We start from the raw sequence: 27,911 nt of genomic DNA, 5'->3' as shown, positions 1-27,911 counted from the left end.
GTTTTAGAAGGGGGAAAAAAACCCCAAACAACATTTTGATCCCAAAGACAAGGTAGTTGAATAATATATATTCAAATGAGACCGGCAAAAAGACCAGGTGGAGGAGGGAGGTCAGAGAGAGGAATGAAATGAAATGTGGAAGAAAAGTGTTCAATATTTATGTATTTTCCCATTTGGAGAAGAGAGAGCCTTGGGAGTCATTATATGGCAACAGCAGTATATACACAAACCATCCAGTCAGAGGCATAACTAACTTTCCCTATGCATTACATTCTCACCATTCTCCCTTTCTGCTTGCCTAGGAGATCTGAGCAACTCCTCAAAGACCTAACTTCTCACTCCTTTCCTATGAAAAATGAATCCACATGAAGAGAAAGTGAGGAAGGGGGAAGCACATTCAGATTTTCAAGATTCAACTTTGAACTGTGGCGGCGCAGTGCTTAGAAAGCAATATTGCAGGCAAATTCTGCCAACTGCCAGGAGTTTGATCCTCACCAGCTTAAGGTTGACTCAGCCTTCCAAGGTTGACTCAGCCTTCCATCCTTCCGAGGTTAGTAGAATGAGAACCCAGATTGTTGGGGGCAATATGTTGACTCTGTAAACTGCTTAGAGAGGGCTGTAAAGCACCGTGAAGTGGTATATAAATCTAAGTGCTATTGCTATTCTGTTACTATAGCTGTTGCAATAAAAGTACTCCTGACCAATATGGCATTTAGTTTCTTAGTGTGGCCTACTTTGTTGGGCTGACACCCAGAAACATGCTAAGTGGCACTTCGTTGCTGTTCTTGAGATATTAAAACTGAGACTAGGTGGCCAACTATGAAATATGTTATTTTTTTTGTACTCCATAAAGTGGAAAATGGACCGGACGATCTCCAGTATATCTTGCTGCACGGTTCTATTAATTTATAAATGTACTTTTTCAAAGGTTGCACAAAACGTACTTGCCTGTAAAAGTGAACTTGTTGCTTTTATTGGTGGATTATGGGAGTGCTTCTCATTAGGACTGGTTGGATAAGCTTTATATTTATTGCTGGCTAGAAAAACACTATGAATGTTTTTTTTTTTTTTGCCTGACAGAAAAAAAAGAACTTAGGATTTATGGTTTTGAGGTTTATACAGGCTAGAATATAGAAAGAAGATATCTTTGTTGTAACCACAGAGTAAGAGATAAATTTATAATTGTACTTAAAACAGCTGTAAAGATCAGAAGCCAGTTCTTTATATCTTTATTCTTTCTTTCTTTTCTATTTTACTTTCCCCTCTTTTTTTGGTCTTTTAGCTTTCTCTTTGATCTTTTTCTCTTTTTTGTATTAATGTATGTATGTATGTATGTATGTATGCATGCATGTATGCATGTATGCATGTATGCATGTATGTGTATATGTATACAGTATGTATATGTATAAATGTATATAATTTTATACACACACACATACATACATACATACACATACATACATATACGTACATACTCTATCTTTATTTCTATCTCTCTTTGTCTCTCTCATGTGTGTGTGTGTGTGTGTGTGTGTGTGTATTGTATGTATACTGTGCATGACTGGTTGGATAAACTCAGCTTAATGTTCTATCAATATCTAACTCATGCTTGACCATACAATAAGATACAGTCCTCTACAATCCACCATGGAAATCCTTTGGGAAGAATTGTTCCTTGCTCAATAGCCAATGGCTGGTTTGCAATGAGTTGCCTTTTGGCAGTCATTCTGGCTGTTATATTGCTGATAACATTATGCTCTTCCTGGGTGAAATGTTGATCAGCTCTTGTCTAGTGGTTTCATACTTCGAGTTTATTCTGCTGTAAGCTGACTTGAGAGGCAAGGTATCCATAATTATTTCTAAAGGTAGATTTAAAAAGAGAGTTGGTTCAAAGCTTTGAAACACAGCCTCCGGAGATGATATCTTTGGTATACAGTGCATGTCTGAATACTACCTCCCTTGGAAATGCACAGTGGCACATTAGTGGGGACTCAAATTTTCCTCCTTTTGACAAGCAAGATTTTTCTTTATATAATTGTGAGATTTCAAACAGGGGACACGTCTACATGTATACAAAACATTTCATACAGGTAGTGAATTAGAGTTCCAACAAGAATCACAGACTGAACCATCTAGTTCTCGCATTATGCAAAGATTTCCACAACCTTTGGTCTTATTTCTTTCCCTTTTGAAAATAACTATAAAAAGGGAACAATAAATTTAGAAAAATCAACCATACTTGGCAACTAGCAACTTTTATCTCAAGACTGTCTGGGTCCAAGAATATTTTTTCTGGAATCTTCAGAAGGTGAAATCTATGTACTTGAAAATGAGATGCAGCATCATATAACCAAATAAACTGGGTAAAAGCAAAAACTCTCTCCCACTCACTGAGTCTGAAAATATATACATACACTTTTGTCACCCTAAGGAGGGATATGGCTTTTTAAACATCCCTATTCAATTCTTGTTTCCCCAAAGCCATTTGTACAGATGGAAGAAATGTATTAGGTATTATTTTGCTGACTGAACCAAAATGGGAGATCAAATTTGAATAAAACACTTTTTATTTAAAGAATGCTTCAAAGCTGTCTGCTGCTTGGTTCTTTAGCCATTGCTATTTCCCACATTTTTAAATATTGTGGATTCAAATAAAAATGTACTTTTAGTTTTCAGTGTTTTGTTTTCTGGCAGCTAAGGACAAAAATGGCAGAAACAAATTGATCTCTCTCTCCCCCCCTCCCTCTCTCTCTGAAATTATCATGCTGAAGACATAATAGTAGTAACTGTAAACTGTGAAACTGGAGGTTGGCATGATTGATTGCACATGGGCTGAGAGTTCCAGTAATGAAAATCTGGATTGAATAACTGCATGGTGATTTTTTCCCCTTAATTAGCTTGAACTGATCATGTCTATAGCAAAAAGGTGATGTAATAATGATGATGATGATGTGGAAATGATGCTGACATTACTGCTGCTGGCTTTTGCTTAACTTGAATTCCCATCATCTTGAATTATAATTGGTTACTAATTATTAGTCGGAGAGGCAGATTTTAAATAAAAATAGGGAGCTTCTCTCTCTCTCTCTCTCTCTCTCTCTCTCTCTCTCTCTCTCTCTCTCTCTCTCCCTCCCTCCCTCCCTCCCTCCCTCCCTCCCTCCCTTCCTCCCTCCGTCCCTCCCTCCCCCCCTCTCTCTCCTAAGAGTTCTAAATTGAATTGCAAGGGTATGTTCCTGGACTGGTCCCAGGGATTCTGGTATAGGGAGAGAGACATTAATTCAAGTGTTAAAACTTTTGAGCTTTGTAGCCTTGTGGGAATCTTCCTTTGTGCTCAGCTGTGTCAATCCATGTTTAAACATTCACTTGCATGTTTTCTTCCTCCTGATTGCTAAAAATTAAAGTTCTGATCGTATGCAATTTCACATTGTAGACACGAAATGTAATGACTATAAGAATGCAGCAGTTGTTTCTGTTGTTCTCATTCTAAACAATGATTAGGGAATAAGCTCCTTGGTGCTCTCTGAGCTGGCTTGTTTTCTTGCAGATATTTCATTAACCAAACTAGGTAACATCATCAGTTCTGATGACGTTACTAGTTAGGGTAATGAAACGTCTGCCATAAGACAAGCAAACTCAGAGAGCACCAAGGAGCTTATTGATGTTACCTAGTTTGGTTAATGAAATGTCTACAAAAAAACAAGCAAGCTCAGAGAGCACCAAGGACCGGTCATTTAAACCCTGAGCTACAAATATTCTCCTTTATTGGAATGAGCTCCATGTTGGATTAGAGAAGGATATAATATATTTACAGGTAATGTAAAAATGAACACAATCAGATAAGTGGAAGTACACAACTGCCCTTTCACCTATAACTAACTGGTCACTCAAGGGACAATAAAGACATGAATTTTGGTGTCTGAATCTAGCCACAGTTGTACTATTGAAGAAGAGAAGAGGCTTTAACAGTTGTCAATGAAAGAACCAAAGACTTCATGAGCATGATCTCTGCTTGCCTCAATGTAAGCCTTTGTAACAAATGTTCCTAGTGCGAATGTAAAAAAGATGTGGAGACTCTAGAAAGAGTGCAGAGAAGAGCAACAAAGATGATTAGGGGACTGGAGACTAAAACATATGAGGAACGGTTGCAGGAACTGGGTATGTCTAGCTTAAGAGAAAGAAGGACTAGGGGAGACATGATAGCAGTGTTCCAATATCTCAGGGGTTGCCACAAAGAAGAGGGAGTCAAACTATTCTCCAAGGCACCTGAGGGTAGAACAAGAAGCAATGGGTGGAAACTAATCAAGGAGAGAAGCAACTTAGAACTGAGGAGAACAGTTAGAACAATTAATCAGTGGAACAGCTTGCCTCCAGAAGTTGTGAATGCCCCAACACTGGAAGTCTTTAAGAAGATGTTGGATAGCCATTTGTCTGGAACGGTATAGGGTTTCCTGCCTAGGCAGGGGGTTGGACTAGAAGACCTCCAAGGTCCCTTCCAACTCTACTATTGTATTGTATTATTGTATTGAATATGTATAGTTGTTGGTTTTTTTTTCTAAAGCAATTGTTCCTTTTTTATAGTTATTTTGGAAATAAAGAAGTTAGAAATAATGGGAAATAAAACTTAGCAAACTTAGCATTAACTAAAATGAAAGATAATGATAATAATTCAGGGGTAATTTTTTTGTGCAAGGTAGTAATTAAGAAAAATGCTTCATACTCATAGTACTACATTGGGGATCATCTCAATGAAAAATGCTCACTTCTAGATCCTTTTGCTTTCTTAAAATTTTGCTCTGACATATTCAGTTACCGTGGTACCATCTCTAATGCATTCCGTACTTGTGGGTCTTCGCTTATTCCAATAATTTTATTATTTCATACAATCAGGCAGAGGCAGATTTTGGCTCAGGCATCTGAGTACCCACAAACAGAAAAGGGGTTTGGTTGCATATATCCAGGGGTTTGTGGGGGGAGGGGACACAGAGTTGTAGAAATTATTTGTACAGATCAAACATTTTCTCTCTGAAACTAATAGTGTGAACAGATTTAGGTCTGTGAAGTGATGGTCACTATAATTTTTGAGATTCTGTGCATTGTATTTCAAATGTGTATTGATGTTTCAGCTTCAGTGCAATTCTTCAATAATTGAATGGAATTCAAATAAAAAAAGCCAGATCACTATAACTGACTAGTAATCGCTGGGAAAGAGGAGTGTTCAAATACTTCAGATAGCATCGGATAGATCTTGTGGTTTGTGTACATTCCTGTGCAATTACAAACACAGTCTAATCCCAGCGAAGAACAGCTTGGATTTATAGCTGGATCGGGATAAGATGGGACAGGGACTGGCTATGGGTCAAGGAACGTTAATTGGTTTGTGAGAATGGCTTGGAATACACCAAGCTGTCGAATGCATTTTTTGGGACCAAATTACACATGATTTACCTGGTATGAATAGAAAGGTCTAGATGTACTGGAAGCAGCAAGCATGATTTATAAAGCTAGAAAGACATTAACAATATTGGTTTCTTTCTTTCTATTTTTTTTTCTTGCATGTCTTTAATTTTTCTTGGCTTTTAAAAAGCATTTTTCTGCTTATTACATACAATTACTCGAATAGCTCAGTGGGTATATATTCACGTCTTTAAAATTAGGTGTTCAAAATAAATGCCATAATATTGGTATTCCATTCATTCATTCATTCACTCACTCACTCACTCACTCACTCACTCACTCATTCATTCATTCAACGTGTATGGCCACTCATCTCAAATTCATAACTCTAGATGGCTAACAACAGTTTTTTTTCTTTTTATGACCCTATAATCCCTTTTTATTGGGGTGGAGTTAGGGCAACTGAGTGGAGCTGAGCGTTTACTGGCCAGATGCTCTTCCTGACGCCTACGTGGAGTTCGCAGCAGATATTTTCTCTTTGCACCCTGATAGAGAAACATCTGCCACTGCCTGGGATTGAACTCACAACCTTCTGACTGGCAGCCTATATCATCTTCACCTCTAGACCACCGTGCCACTCTGGATGGCTAACCACCATTAAAGACACCATAAAAACCCGCAACAGCAGCAATAACAACCACACACACACACACATATAATCAGCAACCAAAGCAGAAACGAAACCACTATCCAGTGACGTGCAGTCAGGTGAGGCAAGTGAGGCACAGCCTCACCACTCTCATCATGAAAAAAAAAGTAAAAGGAAAAAGCTGAGCTAGTTGCTGCCTCACCGTGGATGACTCTGCTTAACCTCACTGGTGCTCTCCCTCCCCAAGTGTAGTGACTTCCTCCCCAGGCCCCTATTCATTTCTCTCTCACACACACACAGCTGGATAAAACTATATAAAAATCTAGCCCAGCTTCACTGATTACAAGTTTGAAAAGGCAACGTGGCTCCACCTGCAATCAAACTACACTTGGGGAGGGAGAGCACAAGCGAGCACTGAGGAGACCACAGGAGGAGGCAGGAAGCCAGGCAAAGAGCCATGCTGTAGTACACACACTTCCCCCCAGCCTCTTTCTTTTGGAAGGCTCGGCTCAGCTCCCCTCCGGCTTCTCTGCCTCTCCTCTCACCCCAGCCTGCCAGCAGGAGGTGGTGGGTGGGCTTTATTGTGTTCCAGGCATTTCCCACCCAGACAGCAGGCTGCATTTGCAATGGTGGAGGTGTTTGGGAAAGGCAGCAGTGGAATGGGGGGGGGATGGCAGAGGAGCTGCTTTCAAGCCACTGGAAAAGATATCCAATCCAACTTTTGTGTGTGTGGGGGGGTTGTTTGAGAGTGAGTGAAGAGGGAAGGGGTAGGAGAGATAGTCCAATCCAACTTCTCTCTCTCTCTCTCTCTCTCTCTCTCTCTCTCTCTCTCTCTCTCTCTCTCTCTCTCTCTCTCTCTCTCTCTGTGTGTGTGTGTGTGTGTGTGTGTGTTTGAGAGGGGGAGGAAGGGAGAGAGGGAGGAAGGAGGGGAAGGAGAAGAAAAAGAAAAAGAAAGAAGGAGCAAAGGAGAAAAACAAATGCTGTCACTTTAAATTGGAACTGAGCATGCCTGGCTGTGGAATTCTGGGAGTTGAAGTCCACAAGTCTAAAAATATTTGAAACTCAGCACTGTGTCAGTGCCTCACCAGTCATAAACCTCACCGCACGTCACTGCCACTATCAACAAACCAACATTGCCATTGCACAATTCTGCCCCGCATCTGGACCACCAAGTCCAGTGATAGTCATATTTCTATGGCTTTGTGAAAGGTTGTTCTATCCTTTTGGAGAATAATGATCCAAAGGGCAGACAGCACGATCACTTTTTTGTCCCTTCCAAATGGCTCTTCCTAACAGACAAGCCCAGGAGTATGCCTGCCCTATCAGATCTTGGATGAGTAATTGGGAATAGGCAATAACTCAAAGGGTCACTACCAACACCTTGAATTGGTAACTATACTGGTAATCAATGCAGCTCATAGATCAGTAGTGTAACATTGTGCTGTTTGAGGAACACACATACTGTCAGGGACGTGCGATCAGGGGAGGCAGGGAAGGCAGAGCCTCACCGCTCTTCATGAAATAATAGTATATAATATTATATCCTATATATATATATATATATATATATATATATATATATATATATATATATATATATATATATATATATATATATATATATAATATTATAATATTATATACATCCATCTGGCTGCGCCCGGGAGCTGCGGAGGCAGAAATGTTGTTGGCGCTCCCAGATGACGAAGGCACGAAAGCGACTGGGGAATGACGAGAACCTTCCTGCCTCTGCTGGATTTCGCACGCTCCTTGCGACTGCAATATGCAGTCGCGAGGAGCGCGCAAACTCCAGCAGAGGCAGGAAGGTTCTCGTCGTTCCCCAGTCGCTTTCGAGGACTGCGGAGCACGAGCCGGCGGAGCACGCTCAGGAAGGCGGGGAATGGGATCACGTATGCTGGAGGCTGAGGCAGCCTGAGCCTCCAGCACACGTGGTCCCATTCCCCGCCTTCCTGATGATGTCACCAGCCTCACCAGCCATAAACCTCACCGCACGTCACTGCATACTGTAACTGCTTGTGACTTGCATTCTGTATCAGCTGTAGCCTCACAAAGTTCTTTAGGGGCAGGTCCTTGCAAAGTGCATCAAAGTAGCTCATGTGAACATACAGATGTGAACTAGGTAGATGGTTTCGAGCGCTATTGAATTAAATTAAGCAGAGAGTACTTTGAGGGCAAAAAGTCTCTGTGAGTCTTCATTTGAAGTTAGATAATATGCAGATAGTCCACAACTTACCACCACAATGGAGTCCCAAATTTCTGTTTGTTAAGCGAGACAGTTGTTAACTGAGTTTTGCCCCATTTTAAGACCTTCCTTGACACTGTTGTTAAGTGAATCACTACAGTTGATAAGTTACGTGAATCTGGCTTCCCCGTAGACTTTTGCTTGTCAGAAGGTCTTAAAACCAGTTGCCAAGCATCTGAATTTTGATCACTATGATTATGGGGACATTTACAAAAGTCATAAGTGTGAAAAACGGTCATAAGTCACTTTTTTCAGCACCATTGTAACTTTGAATGCTCACTAAATGTACTATTGTAAGTCGAGGACTACCTGTACTGTTTGTTTATGGCAGGGGTGTCCAAACTTGGGAACTTTAAGACTTGTGGACTTCAACTCCCAGAATTCTGGCTGGGGAATTCTGGGAGTTGAAGTCCACAAGTCTTAAAGTTCCCAAGTTTGGACACCCCTGGTTTATGGCAACTGGAGAAACGAGCCCAGTGTGAATATGCCAACAGAGATCTCTACTGCTATAACTATCATCTATAACTATACTACAGTAGTCTTCAACTTATAACCGTTCGTTTAGTGACTGTTCAAAATTAGAATGACACTGAAAAAAGTAAGAACTGGTCTTCATACTTACAACCTCTGCAGCATCCCTCTGCACATAGTCATGTGATCCAAATTTGGGCCCTTGACAGCTGGCACGTATTTACAAGTGGTTGCAGCATCTTAGGGTCATATGATCACCAATCAAATTCGGACATGCAAAGTCAGATTCATTTAATAAATACACAATTCACTTAGCAACGGCAGTGTTTCATTTAACAACCATAGCAAAACAAGGGTGATAAAAATTGGACCTAACTCAGTGAACCACCTTTCTTAACCATGGAAATTATGTGGTCGTAAGCCAAGGACTGCCTGTATATCTCCAAGCTCCTTAAAGAGTATCTATGCCCCCCCCAAAAAATCCCACCTCCATTTGGATACAAATCTAACTATCACTACAAAATTCCATGTTTTATGCTGTTTAAAAAAACCAAACTCAGTTTAAGCCCTTAACCTCGGTGCCTAAACAATAGATAAATTATCTATTTATTTTGATGAGAGTTCCAACGATAGAGTTTTAATTGACGTAGTAAACGTATGTTTACATCTAATCCAAAAGTCTTTCTTGATTTAAAAGAAGTCCATAAAGGGTTCATATTTCATTTTCTATCCTCATTTCCAGAGATGGTGAGTCTTCAGCCAACAATGGTAACCTGATCTACCAAGCTAACTCATCTGGATTGAGGAGGTGAAAGCAAAGCCCCTCTTCGTCCTCTGCCACTCTTCCCTGGTTTCATCTTCTCCAAGATCTCCAGAACTTCACTGAAGGAAAAGGTAACGCATGAAAGAGAGTTCCATGATCATTGTTGAAGATTGTTTTCCTAGAAAGAGGGCGCTATTAAAATCCCAATGTCCCTTTCTGAAAGAGAAGATGAGGTCAATCAGTAGCAACATAGTTGATACAACGTTCGAAGATTTGAGGACAAACCATCCTCATCAGACCATAATAATCAATCGAATAAGGGTAGAGGGCTAACTTCTCTTATATCTTGCCTCCTTGGTAACTGAAAATTGTTGCCAATTTCTTCTTCTTTAATTAATAATATTTTCTTATCAGGATCCTAATTTATTACTTATTATATAATATATTATATAATTATTTAAAATCATTACATGATTTAATTTGTATTCATTATGGAATATTTTGTCTAGTGTCGCTTCTCATAGAAATTCAATAGACAATGTGTTATCTGCTGAGTCATTGTTCTAGAGATATTTTTTTTTTACCTGAACAGAGAACAGAATGACCCCAGGGTGGCAAAAGGGCATTAGAAGTAGGAGTGAATTCTGACTTACTTACCGGTTCCCCATAGATTTTCCTTGTGGAAAACTGGCAGGAAGCATTGGAAAGAGTGATTATGTGACCAAGTTGATTGTGACAATGCTGAAGCAGTCACGATTTTGCTGAATTTTAAACCCACAAAAGTAATCGTTTCCCAATTTTGAATGCATCCTTTAAGCCCGTTTGATTCAAGAAATGTTGCCCTATAATGTACTGTTTCGCCCAACTGATGTTCACAGTCAAACCGGCAGGAGAGTTTTAGTAGTATAGTAATAGAACCTAGACTCACATATAATAAATCATAATGCTTTATTGCACTCTCTTTAAAACATCAGCATATTTTCCCCAACAACCTGGGTATTCATTTTACTGACCTTGGAAGGCTAGAAGGATGAGTCAAACTTAAGTCCATCTAGATCGAACTTCAGACTATGGACAGAGTTTGCCTGCAATACTGCATTCTAACCACTGCACCACCAGGGCTCAATATAAATTTGGGAAAGATTCTTAGAGTCTGCAGAGTAGACCTTTTACGTGCCCTTCTCCTATTTCTGGAAATGTTAAGGGGAAAACAGAAAGACAGATGCATCTCACAATCGGACATTTATTTTATGAGCTAAAATGAAGTTCAGAGGAATTTTAAGTCAGCTCCAAACTCCTTCTCTTGTTTTGAAGTCTTCTGTCAGTTCTGAAACTTGGTAACATATGTGCTACATACAAGTAACAATGTGTACCTGAGAATTGAGCTTTAATTTATTTTTACAGTATCGAGCCAATCTGCTTTTCAAAATAAGCTGTGTGTCTTTCACAGAATAAAAATACACAACCAGCAATGTATACAGAGAAAGTCTATTTTCTCTCTCTTTTTACATCTCATTTGATACTCTGTATTTAAAAAGAAGAAGAAAAATCTCCTAAGAAATTTGCCATTAAGTGGATTGGGAAAAACAATAGGAAAGAACCATGCATTGGAAAGGAAAGGAAAGAACCATGCATTGAAGATATCAAAAGTTACTGTTCCTCCTTTTTCCCCCCAGATACACTTTTGATGATTTCACTGTTTAGTTGCTATTTCATGTATAAACCAATCTTGAGACTGATAAAGGGCAATTTGCCAAAAGTCACCTAATGACCATCTGGCTGGGCACTTCATTAAACTGAGGTTGAAGTTAAATTCCATCTACAGACCATCATTATTCTCCTTGTTATTCTTAGCCCAAATAATTATATCTGTATGTGTAGAAGTGGTTTTAAGATCATTCTAGGTACTGTGCTTTCTTTTCCTTGGCAAACTAATTTGATAGAAAACATATTCAATTGGTTGAATTGTGTTCTGGCAGAACACAACTATAAACATCTATTGTCTCCAAAAATGTTTTGGCTATCTGAATATATGAAATGTATTACAGATCTGGGGGGGGGGGGGCAGGATGTCTACTAATTCCCCAGTTCCTAATTCTTTAATTTCTAGAATGATGAATAGCTCCACAGGTTTCAAAGAGACAGGACAGCAGGTGCGTTCTGTATTAATTCATTTATTTGTCACTGCAATCAATGGACTCTCAGTGATTTACAGTAATTAAGAGCCCAAACAAGCAATTCTAATTAAAGCATTCACTATAAACAAACCCCATAAACCATTATAAATAGCATCAAATCAGTGATAGCCATCTCATTGTTTTCCAAAAGTCCTTTAAAAATTAGTTTTTAATAATTTCTGGAATGCTAGTAATGAAGGGGCCAGCCTGATTTCTAAAGGGAGACAATTCTCTAGTATAGAGCCCATATCTGTCAAGCAACACCTACACGCTTGGGAAGTCACCAGCATTTTGTCTTTAGATACGGTACTTTGGTTGAGTAGATGAATTTTGTTTGGAGAAAGTGGTTCTGCAAAATACTTGAGTGCCAAGCCATATAGAACATGAGTGTCAAACTCATGATGTCATGTTGCCATCATCACGTGACGTTTTACGACTTTTTCCCATTCATGGGGCTGCAGTGGGTGTGGCCTGCACATGAGACATCCAGGCCCCAGGCTGCCAGTTTGACACCCCTGATATAAAACTTTAATGGCAATAACCAGCACTTTGCCTTTCACCTCCTAGAAGCTAATAGGAAGCCATGTAGAGCTCGTAGCAATGCCTCGGCACCATATTCTGGAGTAGCTGGAGCTTCCAAATGATCTTCAATGTCAATCCAAATATGATGTATTGAAATACTCTAATCATGTACTAGTGAGGGCACAAATCTCTATTGCAAGTTCCTCCTGCTGAACAGAGGACCACAATCAATACACTAACTGATATTGGATCCTGACCCTGACCTCCATCTGCTCATAAAGCAATAGTTGGGAGTCCCAGAGGAACTCCAAGTCACAGACCTCCTTTAGCAGAAGCAATGCCCTTTATGAAGAGACAGGACTCAACTAGTAGAACACCTCAATGTACAATCACTACGTCCATCTTGATGACGTTAAACTCAACCAGCTTCCTTCTGTCCAGTTCTTATTAGAAACAGATCATTATAGTAGCCATGGGTGTTCTAAAATTTCTTAAACTAATCTAAATTCCCTAAAGGGCTATAGTTAGAATGCAGTATTGCAGGCTAACTCTGCCAACTGCCAGCGGTTCAATTCTGACTGGTTCAAGGTTGACTCAGCTTTCCATCCTTTTGAAGTCGGTAAAATGAGGACTCAGATTGTTGGGGGCCATATGTTGACTCTGTAAATTGCTTAGAGAGGACTGTAAAGCACTATGAAGTGGTGTGTATAAGTCTAAATGCTATTACTATTGCTAAATATATCTTACAAAGGCAGCATGCAGGTAGTCCTTGATTTACAGCCATTCATTTAATGACTGTTCAAAATTGCAATGGCATTGAAAAAAGTGACATGACTATTTTTCACACTTAGGATTGTTGCAGCATCCCCATGGTGACTGAACAGTGCTATATATTTCTTTCCAGTACTTTTGAGTTTTTTTAAAAAAAATATCACCGTTATATATAGTAAAATATTCCTTTTGTATTAAGGCATTTCCAAAGATGTTGTGTCTTTTATGATATTGATAGTATTGTCACTATTCATTTGTCGTATTGGGGATTTTTACTACATGTTTAGCAACTGTTTGCAGTTAACAAATGGCAATGAAAAAGTAACTTTCCTCCCATGTACAATCTTTGCAAGTTCATAAAACAAAGGAAAACTGAAGTAGGAGAATAAGTTGAATCATGGCTTAATTTAGCTACCATTTTGCCTAATGACCAAGTTGCCAGTCCAAATTCTCCTCATTAAACAAGGACTACCTGTACATAAAAATTAAGGGAATGTAAGGTTAAAAATGCTAGAATTGTAAATATTATTAATATTTATTACATTTGCATAAGTAAATCCCCCATTATCCACAATTTTTTTTAAAAAAAGACAGCATAGGTTATTCCATACCTATTCCTCTTTCTTTCTTGGGATGTTTTGTGAGAAATACAGGCACGCTTGACACCCAAGTATTGTTAAATGCTAAAAAGAAAAAGTGCCTATATCATTTGGTAAGGAAAAAAACAAATAACCTTGTTTATCTGTTCTGAAAAGGAAAGAATGTATGAGCAAAGGACAGAGAATGAAAATTAAAATTGAGAAAACTAAATAGGAAGGAAAACTGGTCATTGGAACACATCCAAGTGTGGATATGGCCCCTGTAGTTCCTTTCCAAGGATGTTCTAAACCACTGACAATATGTTAGGAAGGAAGGAAGGAAGGAAGGAAGGAAGGAAGGAAGGAAGGAAGGAAGGAAGGAAGGAAGGAAGGACAGGTATTTCTCATGGCAGAAACTAAATTCTGTGTAAGTTAGGGACAGCTTTGACATCAATTACCTCACCAACTAGCATCTAAAAATTGTTGCCAGGAACATCAAAAATAAGAACAAAATTGTTCAAGTCTAATGAAAAAACCACTGTCCCCACCCACTTAGTTTGTGGGAAAGTGATAATAAATAAATGTATTGTGTAAATGTGGAGAGAATGTGCAAATAAACATCCCATTTCTATCTACTCAGCAGAAAACCTGAATTCTTGCATAAAATGCATGAAAAAAATTATAGTATTAAAAAACAAAACCATAGGTTACCGACTTGGAAAAACCACTGTTTCCTGATGTGAATGTTATATTATTGTGCTGTCTTGTTATTATGTAATTGTGTGACACAGTGCTGTTGTCTTAGTGATTTTACTGTTTCTTTATTGTTCAATGGCCAAATAATTATGTCTAATTTCAACTATAGAATTACCACACTGAAAAGAAAGAAAGATTGGTAACACATGGAGCTAATGATAAATCAGTCATAACATTCTCCACCCATTATAGAACAGTAGACACAATCTTGGCATTTCTTTTTAATGACCAAATATTTTTGCAGTTGTTTGTTCATTTTCTTCTGAAGACATTGAGAAAGATAGTATTCCATTTTGAAGAATATACAAGTATTCCAGCCATAGTCATTTCTTCCAAATTACATGGTCAGGTTGAAGTTGATCTCAAATTCCTTTTGTCCAAATCCACCCTCATTTCTTCATAATAGACCATCATAATTTTGTATATTCTGCATTTTTGTATACCATATGGATATGATCACTTATCTCAGGTTTACTATATAAACTGCTCATTTTAGCTCACTCTAGTACATTCTATTGAATATTGACAATACATTTAGATCCTGATAATATTTTTATAATGCAACTGTGTTTCATAATTAACTGGTACTACAAATCCTACTAATAAAACAAAGACACATATGGCAGGCAAATAGATATAATTTGTTGTTATGTATAATTTAGAAAAATTCAGTGACAGGTATTACAGAAGGCATACCTTTCAAAACAGTTATCATTACAAAACAAAACAGTTATCATTATTAATGCTAATCATTTTTAAAGGTCACCAGGATGACCATGTATGATTTGTTCAAGTCCTTATCTAGAAATTAGACTTCATTAAGATGTTTGAAAAAGAAAAAGAGAATATCCATTTGATTGAAAAACCAAAAGACAATTTTTGACCTATTTTATGTAAATCTCCTCATAAGTGTTCTGATCAATATTATATAGTTTGCATAAAATGTACCCTAAAAATAGAACAAAGAGGAAAGAGGCTTCCATATTTTTTCTGTTTAATTCATTCTCTGTATATGCTCAGATGTACATCTATTCCACTTTCTCCACATACATAAACACACACACACAGTCTCTCTTACACACAATAAAACAAACAAACAATTTCAGGGTCCCTGTGACTTAGGCATTGATCTGTATTCTTGCAATCCAGAAACTCTACAAATGACCACCAGACATTATGGTGATGATATGTTACTCTACAGATCAACTGATCCAAAAATTATAGTACCACATGCTATTTGAAATGGGGGGGGGGGGATCCTCCAAGGGTAAGGATCATAAATCACAAGGTGCTATTTGTGGCTGTGCAATTCTTGAGAGCACTTGAACTCTTGTAAGCCTGCCCTGCTGTGATTCTAAAAGGAACACTGCCCACTCATGCAGCATCTCATAGAAATTTAAGAATTGAACATCAGTACTAGCCCTTCCTTCATTGTAAATAGCTTCTGCAGCTTGAATAGATGTTGGTCACCAAAAAAGAAGATGAAAGCAGAAGAGGGAGAAGCTGCATTGGAAGAGGAATTGGCACACAATATTGAGTAGAGTAGAGTAGAGTAGAGTAGAGTAGAGTAGAGTAGAGTAGAATAGAATAGAATAGAATAGAATAGAATAGAATAGAATAGAATAGAATAGAATATCATGTCACCCCTAGTCCTTCTTTTCATTAAACTAGATATACACAATTCTAGCAACCATTCTTTATATTAGGGAGCCTCCAGTTCCCTAATCATTTTTGTTGCTCTTCTCTGCACTCTTTCTAGAGTCTCGTTTTTTTTTTTTCATTGAGTGTGTGGAAACTAGAAGGAATTGTGTGAGAAAGTCAGGAAGAGCCAATTTGGTATAATGTCAGTGCAGAGAATGGCTGAAATGTACCTTCATCAAGTGAGAGAATGGAAGTTTCTGAGTGATTCTAAGACCCAGATTTTAACTTTGAGAAGAATAATTGTGGAGTCCTAATATTTGTATTTGAAATATTAGAAGTCCTTGAAGCTTGAATTTCAAAGCAGCCAGAGATAGCTGCTTTCAGATAGCTATGTATATTTTTCATTAAGATAAAATGAGCAAAGACTGTATATATTAGGTCTTGGCTCAGGATGCCTCTACCACGCTGAGATCTTGGGATACGTCTTGTTTCCTGCTGCGAGAGATGTCTGCCATGTGAGAACTAATGCCTTGCACATCCAGTCTGTTGTAAAATACAGAAAAAGCATGAGAAAAAATGAGAGTGGAAACCATATCTGGCCAACAGGCTAACATTTGGCCATCACTGATCCAAACCAATTACAGATGGGCTTCCATCTTTTGAAGGAAATTCAGTCTTCTGTGTATTCATATGTGTTTTATATATATACGTATATATTTGTGTGTGCGTGCACATGAATACATGCTATGCAAAATGATAAGTGATTATGAAATGGATAATGGATTACAGTTGGTGATTCTACAAAGAGCTGCCAATCTAACCTTCACTGGGTCTTTTTTTTAAAAAAAGAGAAGTTTTGCAGTTTCTCCTAATGCTGGATCCAGATTTACTTGTAATAGAATCATTAGAACCAGTGGAAATTGTTATTCATGACATTAATTGACTGACTGAAATATGAATTTGAATTGTTAACTCCTTTACATTAGCACCAGAAGGAGAAGGTATGCAACTTTACTAAAATAAGTAAATGTTGCATAATTGGAAATATAAATAAAAGGACAATGAAATCTAATGATTACCATGAGTCCACTCTCAATGTGATAAAGTTGAACACATACTGTATGAAAATCTGGCAGAGAAGCAAAACACATTGCTTCCTGCAGTCATTATTTTATATAGCGATCTGCAGAATTTTATAACTGAACTAGATTAGTGGCTTTCTGAGCTAGGCAAACTTGCCATGAAATGCCATACAAATGTTGTCACTATAAAATTGAAAACTGAAAATGAAGCTTAGAAACAACAAGTTAAGATTACTATCTGGAATAGTATCTAATTACAAGGATCACATATGTTTGATGAAAGCCCACAGCAATGAGTCGTTGGGATGAATGAACAGCCATTCTGAAGAGCTCTGGTTGATTAACTGCAGAGGATGGAAGGGTCTGTAATATATGGAGAACATGGCTATCCATCTAACAAAGAGGATAAAAATAAATAGTGAACAGCTGCCTGTTTAGTTAACCCTGGACCATCCTGCGCACTCCGAGAGCGTGGGATCTTGCTAGAAAACAGAGGATACGATTTTGGGTGCAGATACATGCAGAACACATTAATGGATCAGAGTGGACTGAATTAAATGGGAAGGATATAAAATCTCTCTTAAAAAAGACTAAGAAGAAATTGTGATATCTATTAATTAGCCTCAATTAGATGTGATTGGTTAATCAAAGCATTGACACCGCATTATGGGGGTGCCTTTTACATATGATTTTCAAACTGCAGGGAAGAATTTCCTAATTTCCCACTGTGATAAAAGAAAATCCCACACCCTCTTCTAAATGTCCATAGATGAACATGACATAATGATTGAAGTCAAGTGCATTGCTCACATCATTTCCTTATGAGCACCTGTTCATTTACTAATTCCCTTTGAAAGGCAGGACTTTGTGGAAATCTCTATTATGTTGATTTCCAATGTCTCTTGAAATATGAAAAAAGTATCCAAGGAGCCATTTAAGGATCCATTACATATTAAACACTACAAAAATGTTTTTGGCCACTGCAGCATAGCATCAAGCTATTGCTGCGGCCAATAATTCTTTCAAGATTAAAAACTCTTAAAGAGTTTTACAACATAGTATCTAGTAGCCCAAAATGTCACTGTTATATATTTCCTTAAGAATTTCATTCTAATAACCATTTTGGAATGACATCCTTTGCACATTTCCAGCAAGATAATAATTATTCTAAACTCTTGTGCACAGTTCTCCCTGGAGTAATATGATTTAGAATAAATTGTTGCAAATATGAGATTGCTGAGGAATTTCAGTTATCCTGTTAGTAATGGGACTCATAGGCATGTAAGCTTGAGAATGTTGATTCAAGCCAAAATACTCCTGTGTTATTATTACAATAACAATTAAGGACACTTCAGGAACCAATATGCCAAAATACCACATGAAAGGATAGTTTAAAAGATGATCGCATTTGTTCTGGCTCACAGTACACCAGTGGGAGGGGGAAACCTTTCCAAGATGGAAATTTCTATGAATATGGACAGATGAGAAACACTGCTGGCTCCTTGCCATACAGATGTTTATGAATGGATTGTTCAAAATGTGAGATTTGGCTTTAAGCAGAAAATCTGTAAAATAAAATATTCCAATTTGGTTTTCACTGAAAAGATATTACAGAATAATAGAACAAGATGGGTTTGTCTATTTTCTATTGTAGCTTTGCCATGTTTTGTACAGTTTCAATTATTTGTACTTTTAGGGTTGAAACATTAGCCTTCTTTCCTTAATTCTCTCCTGTATCTACTACAGCTTTCTCCAACTTTTGATGTGTTTAAGTTTATGAACTTTGCCTGCCAGAATGGGTGTTGAGGTCCACACATCTGGATGGCATCCCTATGGGGCATGTGGCCAATAGTGGTTTCTACTGCTTTTTAACCAACATTCCACTAGATCACTTGACAGCGTTTGGAAATGCATGCATTGCTTCAAATCCAAATTAAACACAGTCTCTAGTGTTTATGTTTTGGAGCCTTTGGATAACAATGAAGGTTATAGAACTGGGTGGGAAAGAGATACCAATATCTGCATTTAGAGTTCTGTTGGCAAAGGCACTGGAGTCTACTTCAGCTTCAGTATGCAACATTTCTTAAGAGGTTAGATTTATCCTTAGCCACTGTCATAATTTTAAAAACTGTCTCCCTCATTCTGAAGGGAACATGAGGCAAGGCTGTTTCTGATTCATGCACAGTGGATTTATTAAAACTGTCTGGGAACAGGTTTGGGTGCACACTTCAAACATTGTTCTTTAGGTCATGCTCTTTGATCCAACATCAGAATTTCATTCACTAGGTGGAGGGGATTAACAGCAGCTTCTCGCCAAAAATTTCCTTGTAGCCTATGCAGCTTGAACAGAGGAACCTGGATGTGTAGCTAGAATCAATCTAGAACCAGTTTGCAAGGCTGTTTTGATTTGCTTTGTCTGAAAAGTAATGATTCAGAGGAGACTGGCAGGAATCCCAGCTAAGCAGAATACTTTTTTGAAATGTAAAGAAGTATGAAGCATTCAGCTTTTACCGTCATTTAAAAAAATATATTTGGGAAACACGTACATTCCTACTTACAGTAACCATGTTGTAATGACAGTCTTTTGATTTATGACTTCATTATTCATATCTTTTCTATGATTTCCATTTTTGTGTGTATGTTGGGAAGGGAGGGAAGAAGTGAGAGCCCCCAAACTGCCAAATGCACTTTTAGCAGGTCAAAGAGTGGAGAAGATTCTCAGTGTCCGCCTATGTGGATTCCTATAATTTCCCACCTCTTTTACAGTAAGTTGAGGGGGAAAATATTTGGCAGAGCAAATGATCTGTTTTATGATCCACTCCTCACATTAAAACAGATTGGAAGAAAAATTAGGTGTTTGCTCAAACACAGGCAAGGTTCAAAATTGTGTGCGACCAATAGGAACTGAGGTTGAGCAAGCACATGGATTAATGAATGTCACAGTGGATGAACTACTTTCATAACGGCACCCATTGCTTGGGTCTATCAATGCCGCCAATACCAGGTTGAAAGCAATTCCTTCCAATGTTTGGATTCCCAAACCTATGCGTTTATGTGACTGTTACACGTCCCTATAATGCCTTTAGTTACAGCACCATCAAGTTTTTCTGCCCTTTATGACAGTGCTAATCAAGAGATGGATTACACCAAATGGAACTATATCAGCTGGGCAGGTGGCTTCTTCTTTGTTAAGCATTCCAAATGAATTAAACATGATTCCCATAAACATATATGAAAGGGTCTTATCCAAGCCTTGTTCAATCTGGTCCTTCCAGATGTGTTGGAATAGAATAATTCCATTCTCCAATAGAAAATTAGGAGAATCAGTTAAGGCACAAGGCTAGAAACCAGGAGACTGAATATCTATGGAGATTCTTAGTCATGGAGGTCATGGTTGTCCCAAAGGTGCTTTTTAAAGATTCTGAGTTCTAGTCCTGCCTTAGGCATGAAAGCCCTCTGGGTGACTCTGAGACAGTCACTCCCTTTCAGGCCAACTCACCTCACAGGATTCTTGGGAAAAACAGAATGAGGAAGGAGTACTATATATGTTCACTGCCTTCTATTATTTATAACAAAAATAAGGCAGGATTTTTAAATAAAAAACAATATAACCCCTGCATTTTGCAGTCAAGTTTATCTGAAGGGCATCCAGAAGCATACCACTTTATAATGCCTTGGTAAGGCCACACTTGGAATACTGCATTCAGTTTTGGTCACCATGATGTAGAAAAGATGTGGAGACTCTAGAAAGAGTGCAGAGAAGAGCAACAAAGATGATTAGGGGACTGGAGACTAAAACATATGAAGAATGGTTGCAGGAACTGGGTATGTCTAGTTTAATGAAAAGAAGGACTAGGGGAGACATGATAGCAGTGTTCCAATATCTCAGGGGTTGCCACAAAGAAGAGGGAGTCAAACTATTCTCCAAGGCACCTGAGGGTAGAACAAGAAGCAATGGGTGGAAATAATCAAGGAGAGAAGCAACTTAGAACTGAGGAGAAATTTCCTGACAGTTAGAACAATTAATCAGTGGAACAGCTTGCCTCCAGAAGTTGTGAGTGCCCCAACACTGGAAGTCTTTAAGAAGATGTTGGATAGTCATTTGTCTGAAACGGTATAGGGTTTCCTGCCTAGACAGGGGATTGGACTAGAAGACCTCCAAGGTCCCTTCCAACTCTGCTATTGTATTGCATCTTAGAATTCAGACTCTAATTCTAATTTGAGGAAGGCTGACCTATTTTATTTCAGTCAATATCATTTTTCCAACTGTAAAGCAGAGTTCTTCTAGCTAACTGAGATATTTTCTAATGGGGAGTGCCATGGATTTCAAATTGAACTATGCACTTTCCAAGTACATGATTTGCCATCTTAAAGGAAAAGCCATCATATGAAGAAAGGAAGGGGAAAAAGATTACATCAAGTGAATTGTGGAGGAATAAATCATAACAAAACAGTTGCAAATATTCCAAAGCTCTCCAATTTCTGTTTACTTGTTACTATGAATTATATTAGCCAAGCGTTATGCAGAATTCTTGTTTGTTCTTCTTAGGCTGGAAAAGAACAACTTGAATACCACATTTGGACCAAACTGTTATTTCTTCTATCCCTTTGTTCTGCTGTCCAAGAACCTGTTGCAAAAATGCAGTAAAGAATGGCCAAAATTGCATGTTTTTCTGCCATATTTTTTTAAGTTAAAAAGGTAATATAAAAACAGCAAAATCCAGAATATAATAAATGGGCCAATAATTCTGCCTCTAGATATCTAAGGATTTTATTGAGTGAATTTTTGGGTGATCAAAAGATATTGCAAATTATTTTCTCTCTCTCTTTTTTTTAATCCTAGCTCCTGGCCACAAAAAGGGTTTCTCACCTGTGAACATTATTACTTTGCCAACTGGAATAATCAGTCCTGGTCTTCACTTTTTACAAGTTGAAAGTACATCCAATAATGCTTTAGAAGGATTTGGTTATGCACATTCCTCTTGGAACAGCTTTATGGAACAAAAATGCTTTCAAAATTTTTTGATAAATCACTGGCGTTCAGGAGTGTTTGAAAAAAAAATCTTTCTGAATCTTGGTGAAATGAGAAGCAAGGTAGAAGATCATTCTGATTTGTGTACAAGTATGAGAGGAATGGGAACAAATAGGATGCACTCCTTCCTTCCCATCCAGAACTGAAATTTTAAATTCCAAAAATTATTTTTAAAATCAAGTTTCACTCTCAATGCTAAAATAGCCCTGATGGAATTATTTCACGTTAACTGATATACATAGTCAATGGAAGCTAGCATTATAATAGAACAGCCTAATACAGGACTAGAAATGGAAGATACCCTGAATCTAGTATACCACAAAGGCTTGCTGAGTATTGGAGACCAAATTGGCCTACAAGAAAGACCAAATAAAGACTACAAAACAGATGTAACAAGGCAAACTATGATATGCCAATACATAAAATATAATGGGTAAAGCAGATGGCAACAGGACCTGGCAATGTCTAAGAGCAGTAAAGTTGAAGAAAGAGACAGAGGAACTAATTCTGGCTGCACAAGACCAACCCTTAAGAACAAATGCATACAAAGCCAGAATTAAGAAGACAGGAACAGATAGTAAATACCACTTCTACAAAGAAGCTGAAGAAACAGTGAACTACCTAGTCAGTTGCTGTAAGAGTATCACATAGACTGACTACAAACAACGCCATGACGTAGTAGCAACAACGGTGCATTGTAATATCTTCAAGAAATACCACTTGCCTCAATCAAGAACTTGCAAAATAATAGAAAATGAAGCTAAATGGCCCTTTAGAAAGATACCTGTCACAAAATACCCCTTGCAGCTTACATCCCGTGACAATATCTATAACTCCATCAGACAACATCTGCCTATCACAGGTCCTTGTAAAGGAGTCAATAGGTGAATAATAATGCCAAATCCAGACTAAATAACTGGTTGATTTTGCAGCCAACATTAATAATAATGACATAGGTAGCAGCTGAGGAAGGTTTTTATAGGGTGATTACTGCTGCTAGTTTTTTTTTTCTTTTTTCAGTACCGAAACCCCATCTTTTAAAAAAAATCATCAACATTGAAAGTATTATCAAGGGGATAAAGGATGAACTCAGAACAATTTAAGGAAAAGCCAAGCTGGAAAAATCCAAAGATTGGGAATTTCTGCTTCCATAATAGCCTTTGAATAAAACAGAATACCTTGTAGCAGACAGTTCCAGTACAAACTTTAGCATTGTTATAGAATAAGTTATTGCTTCATCTAGACTGAACCAACATGGATTCCCCCAAGACTTCTTATAGGGTTTTTCTCCCAGCTGGGCTTTTTATGAAACGTATAACTGAACTGAGAAGATGTCATTTTAGAGTAAGCTGCTTTTTCATCTTCAAACTTGATTTGCTTTTGGACTTAACAGATCTCAGCTTTGGACCAGTATACAATCCTGTTCATGATAAGTGATGGATGCTATTCCAATCTAATAAATATACTTATTTATTTATATTATAGCTACGTTGAAGGAAACTTATGTGATACATGAGCCACATCAGAGGTCTTAATGGAATCAATTTTGCTGACTAGACATAAAGATATTCGTGATTTAAAGCCAATCCCAATATTACATTTTTGTTTGGTCACTGATATAAAAACCAAAGCAAGACAACATCAATAACAATATAAGTGCAAAAGTTAACATTCTAGTAGTAACCCTTGTTTTGGAAGATCCCAGTTAAACATTACATGCCCTCAAAGAAACTTGGTGACTTTCAAAATGATTCAAGTTAATCAGAAAAAGACAAAAAAATGTCAGATTGGCCTTGATAGTTTGTGGGAAAAGGAGATAATGCTCTAAACCAATATTTACATAGCACTTTCTATATAGAATATAGGCTGCTGTTTCACAGACACTCTGAGCAGCCTATATGTATATGGTAACTTCATATACCTTTGAAAGGAGATTGTCCAAAAAAGCATATGTGCTAAAAAAAATCATTCTGCAATATTTGGCATAATACATTGATATATGGACCTAGTTAGCTTTTGCTGTAAATCTGGGCACTTAAACAGACTGAACTTGTTATTTTGCTCTGATCATTTTGATGAACTGTAGCTAGGATCCTTTGACTAAGCTCCAGTTTAGTATGAACATAAATCATTGTGCTTACAGAACCTAAGGAGAAGTCATACTGGAACAATTTCTTCTCCCACATGAGCCTTTGAGTTTATGAAAATTTACATTCCAAATTGAGGGGTGCTAAGCGCCACAGATAAAAATTTAACTTTAGCCAAAGGTTAATCTTTCTTGCCTGGACTCAGTACAAATTCAATCAGCTTGCTATGTGGAAAAACTGCATTTAAGATGAATCAGGAAACCTGGAAGAAAGATTGTAAAACTGAGCTGGTTCTGAAAGGGCAACTTTGTTATAGGAACCCAACACACAAGATCTGGCTGAGAAAATCTCATTTGCCACAAGTTTCTTTTAAGCCGCTCTATGCTGAAAAAATATTGGATGACAGCGGCAATCCTTTGGACATTTAGTACCACGTAAACCAAATCTTCATTGGGCGTTACCAACAACTGAAGATCAAGGTATTTGATTGAACGTAAGAAACATTTTTAATTTCAGTTTCAAGGGTGCTGATTTTTCCCATCTCACTGACCTTCAACTGGGTGCTTTATTTTCTTCTTTTTTCTGGCAAGGTGTCCTTTCTCCTTTCCCCTTCATTATGTCTGACTTAAATACTTGTTTTAGAAATAGCTACGGCATTTGCTTTTTGAAAGGTATCCTCTAATCATCCTAGATATGCCATAGTTTTTGATCAGCACAAAATATTGGCTACACATCTACCTGAATGACAAGCTTTTTCATACTTGTTCTATCTAATGTTCACCATGTGCACCTATAAAGGGCATGAACTATGGGGAAGAAGCACAGACCCTCTTGCAGTACTTGTTCATTCTTGAATCTGTATAATTATGTGCCATGAGCTTACATGCCTGAAATTTGTGACATTTTGAAGACTCTGGATCAGAAGGTCAGGGTAATTTTGTCCAATAGGTCAATTAACAGAAAAGTATAAATGGATATATAGTATAAAGGGACGCAGTGGCTCAATGGCTAAGACACTGAGCTTGTCTATCAGAAAGGTTGGCAGTTCAGCGGTTCGAATCCCTAGCGCTTCATAACAGAGTGAACTCCCATTACTTGTCCCAGCTTCTGCCAACCTAGCAGTTTGAAAGCATGTAAAAATGCAAGCAGAAAAATAGGGACCACCTTTGGTGGGAAGGTAACAGCATTCTGTGCACCTTTGGCATTTAGTCATGACCACGGAGACATCTTCAGACAGCGCTGGCTCTTCAGCTTTGAAACAAAGATGAGCACACACCCCCCTTAGAGTCAGGAACGACCTTATAAATGGAGAACCAAAGTATTGAAACATTGCTTGGGACAGTATTTAACTGTTTTTACTTCCTTGAATGAAATATATGAGTCCACTTTATCATTTCAAATCCTGAATCACACTTTCATGTATGAATTGCAAGGCCATTGCCCCAACTCATGATCCTACAGTAATATAAATATTTAATTGTTGAGGTATACTAATTGGTTGTCATCAGAAGAGCTTGACATAGTATCAATTAGGTCACAGATTTCTCACTTGTGTACTTTTAAACAAAAGTTGTACAGGGAACCCAAATGGCCCACATATGCAAAACCCTGCAACATTAAAATTGTTATTAAATTCTTTGCCTCTCATTCTCTCTCTTTCTGATCATCCCATTCTACCATAAACCTTCATAAACTCAGCTTGCATGGTATGAAGACCAATTCTTCATTCCCTTCATAAAGACATGTGTATAGGCTTTAGATCCCTAGACAAATCTTCAAGGAGATTATATTTTAGAAACTTGTAAAAAAACAACAACACAAAACCAAGGGTAAACCTTGTCTGCTCTAGCTATTTCCTTTAATTTAATCTGTTTCCTTCTAAAAAGAAAATCTCCAGCTATAAAGTGAGTTATAGTGGCAGCCTGTGGCAAAATAGAAGAATTTCAATACCTTAATCTTATTGATTTTCATTCGCTTTTGATCTCCCTCGTTCTTCCTGCTTGTTAAGAAAGATGAAGATAGAGGAATTCAACCTAACTCCACTTATCACTACATAGGCAACTCTTCATAAGCAGTGGCAGAGAGAGGGAGAGGAAGAAGGCTTAGTTTCCCTCACACAATTTCTTCAGATTGCAATGGATGGATCTTGTGCCTGAAGGCTGCCAAGCAGAGAATCAAACTGTGCACATCCACAAGCTAATAGCTAATGGAAGGAACTACACCATTGCCAGGGGGACCCAAGCAATCTTTTCTGATAGGGTATTCTAATTAGCTGATTGCCACTGTTGCCACTATAACCAGTAATTTTCGATATTTTTCACACAAAAAAAAGTATAAATGCAGCAATCCTTTTAAGTACTTAGAAAATCATAGCAGCTTTTAGTTCCCATTAGGAATTCAGGCTATATTCTATTCTCCTTACTTTTAACTTCTATGAATATAATTTCTTGGATATTAGCAGTGCGGCGTGATCCATAGGGAAATTTGGGATATGAAAGGAATTTGGCACTGATTTTTATGGAAGTGGATTTTCAAGCTTTTTTTTTTTAAGACTTTGTCCATAGCATGGAAGATAGCATTGAATGGAATCTTCTATCATTCCTCCTTTGGTTGAAAATGTATGTTGTACCTGTACATGGATATAAAACTTTATTTGTGTGATGCAAATGAAACAGGTAGCCTTTTCAACCAACCCATAATCCTACATTTGGTCTTTTTACCCATCCAGCTATTATGCATGTATTCTCTCTTCATCTCTGTTTCCTAGCCAGAGCAAATACTGGACCAACTTACTGGTTTATTGTCAATTCTCTCCCAACCACTGCTTCATTCATTACAATACAATACAATACAATACAATACAATACAATACAATACAATACAATACAATACAATAGTAGAGTTGGAAGGGACCTTGGAGGTCTTCTAGTCCAACCCTCTGCCTAGGCAGGAAACCCTATACCGTTTCAGGCAAATGGCTATCCAACATCTTCTTAAAGACTTCCAGTGTTGGGGCATTCACAACTTCTGGAGGCAAGCTGTTCCACTGATTAATTGTTCTAACTGTCAGGAAATTTCTCCTCAGTTCTAAGTTGCTTCTCTCCTTGATTAGTTTCCACCCATTGCTTCTTGTTCTACCCTCAGGTGCCTTGGAAAATAGTTTGACTCCCTCTGCTTTGTGGCAACCCCTGAGATATTGGAACACTGCTATCATGTCTCCCCTGGTCCTTCTTTCTCTTAAGCTAAATATACCCAGTTCCTGCAACTGTTCCTCATATGTTTTAGTCTCCAGTCCCCTAATCATCTTTGTTGCTTTTCTCTGCACTATTTACATACTTGTTCTTTCTCACACATGTACCATGCATGGATGCCTGCCTCTTTATTCATGTGCTATGCATGGATCTAGCATCTTCCTCCAGTTAGATACATTAGGCCTTTCTACCCAACCACCATTTACCTCAATCTCTTCTACCTATCCTGTGTACCAGTTGTTCAGTCATAATCCAATCACATATCCAGTCAGCCTCTCTCCCCTATTTGTAACCTAAACACAGACATTCTGACCAAAGAGAATGTTTCCATCAAGCTGCATTGAAAACAAACTTATAGGTTTTACACATTCTGGGGAAAAAATAATGTATGGAATTATAAATGGTTAATTAATCTATCGTATATATTACTTTGGAGTTGTTGATGTTATTTGACTATACATCTCACTGTAAAAA

The 27,911-nt window shown here is 37.9% G+C and overlaps 1 long non-coding RNA gene across 2 annotated transcripts in view; it reads left to right on the top strand.

The window, feature by feature from the left end:
• The window catches only part of LOC309392475, a 65,369-nt gene that overhangs the window by 13,791 nt on the left and 23,667 nt on the right, over positions 1 to 27,911 (top strand). For both annotated transcript variants that reach the window (XR_014175448.1, XR_014175449.1), the window contains exon 2: positions 9,520 to 9,671. This is a non-coding gene — a long non-coding RNA (uncharacterized lncRNA). The remainder of the gene's footprint in view (positions 1 to 9,519; positions 9,672 to 27,911) is intronic.

This window comes from Natrix helvetica (genome assembly GCF_964273705.1).
Source record: "Natrix helvetica genome assembly, chromosome: 5".
Classification (NCBI taxonomy): Eukaryota; Metazoa; Chordata; class Lepidosauria; order Squamata; family Natricidae; genus Natrix; species Natrix helvetica.
The sequence above is the reverse complement of the archived record's forward strand: the minus strand, read 5'-3'. Positions and strand labels throughout refer to the sequence as shown.